The sequence below is a fragment of the Myotis davidii genome, unplaced genomic scaffold (genome assembly GCF_000327345.1).
Source record: "Myotis davidii unplaced genomic scaffold, ASM32734v1 scaffold1688, whole genome shotgun sequence".
Lineage (NCBI taxonomy): Eukaryota > Metazoa > Chordata > Mammalia > Chiroptera > Vespertilionidae > Myotis > Myotis davidii.
In genome coordinates, this window is record NW_006299238.1 from 100,350 (window position 1) to 102,119 (window position 1,770).

Below are 1,770 nucleotides of genomic sequence, written 5' to 3' on the forward strand. Positions count from 1 at the left end.
AACCATCTTCCAAGTGAGACCCCGGGGAAGGTGCGGCTAACCTCCCAGAGCACCTGCAGGGGCGAGGGAAGTGGCCACCCCGTGGGCAGACAGCTCTCCTTCCTCCAGGTTCCCTTTCAGAACCCAGGCAAGTGTGTAATACCCTTTGTAATAAAAAATTTAAAAAAAAAAGAAAAGAAAATAATGTGGGACATCCTTCTGCAAAAAAATATTTAATGAAGCAATTGCTGAAGCAATTGAGGGGAGCCCTCTTTGAGTGATTAAGAAGGGAAAAGATAAGCATAGAACTAACAAGTTAAGGAACAAGGCTTTGTGAAGGAAATGAAACTTACACTGGATCTTGCAGTTGTGGCAGAATTTGAGGGGCGAGGCTAGGCATTATGGAAAGTGAAAATTAAGCAGATGCAGATAATGATGGGTAATGCACGGTAACATTTGAATAAGGAGCTGGATGTCTATGCAACTGGCAATAATAACAGAGTTTGGAAGAAATCATGTGACAATAGACTCTGGGTGAGTGGGACTTGCTCATCATTACAGTCCTAGTTCCTAGAAGAATGTGTGGCTTATAGTAGGTTTTTAATAAATGACTAAACGAAAAAAAAAATAAGGAAGGAATAAAGAATGCAGTATCCATTAGGCATTTATTTATCGTTCAATGCTTGTTAAACACCAACTAAATACCTGGTTACCTGCTAGTTAACTAGGGACACAAAGATGAATAAACATGTAGTCTTTATTGCTCTTATAGAGTATATTGCAGTGGTTCTCAATTTTTTTATTTGCCTAAGAATCTCCTAAAGAGCTTAGTAAAAATGCAGATTCCTGGGATTCACTCAACAGAGATCCCTGAGACTCTGACTGAGAAAGCGAGGAGTGGGGCTCAGGACCATGCATTTCAATAATTCCTTCTGCCTGCCACCAGGTGTTCTGATGCCAGTGACCCAAGGATTATGTTTTCAGAAAACCTCACCTAGAAGAAAAGATCCAACAAGCACCACACCATAGAAATTCCCCCAATAAATGTGAATATTGGGGAGTTGATACTCTAACAGATGCTCCCTTAGAGGATAACTGAAGTGGTGTCGCTTGATCTGAGACCTGAGGAGAGTTAAGCTTCCTAGAGAAGCAGGAAAAGGGAGAAGAGATTCCTGGTAGAATGAATAGCAAGAAGGTGTGAAAAACATAGAAGATCCCTAGCTGGTTTGGCTCAGTGGATAGAGCCGGAGGACTGAAGGGTCCCAGGTTTAATTCTGATCAAGGGCACATGCCAGTGTTTGGGGCTTGGTCCTCAGTGTGGGGCGTGCAGGAGGCAGCCCATCAATGATTCTCTCTCATCATCGATGTTTCTATCTCTCCCTCTCCCTTCCTTTCTGAACTCAATAAAAATTAAACAAATACATATTTTTAAAAAATAGAGTCAGGAAGTTACAATTGGTTGGTACAAAGATTTGTTGTATTTTTGGATACAAATTTATCTGAATACCATAGAGTATTTCAGCTGTTTGGTCTGAAAGAAAGGACAAGCAATTTTTAAGTATTGTCAGATTTAGGCTCAATTAAGAACTTAAGAATGTTGTGAAACAGAAAGACCACCGGCTATGATCATGTTTCTAAGAATCTAACTCTATCTCGCTGCCCAGGTTTGGGTTTACATATTAGTATAATTAATTTGCTATTTAGTTCCCTGAATACAGGATCTTCAGTTCTCCAGTTCTGGGGAAATTGGGCTGAAAAAAAAAGCAGAACAAAACACAATTCTAGCACTGA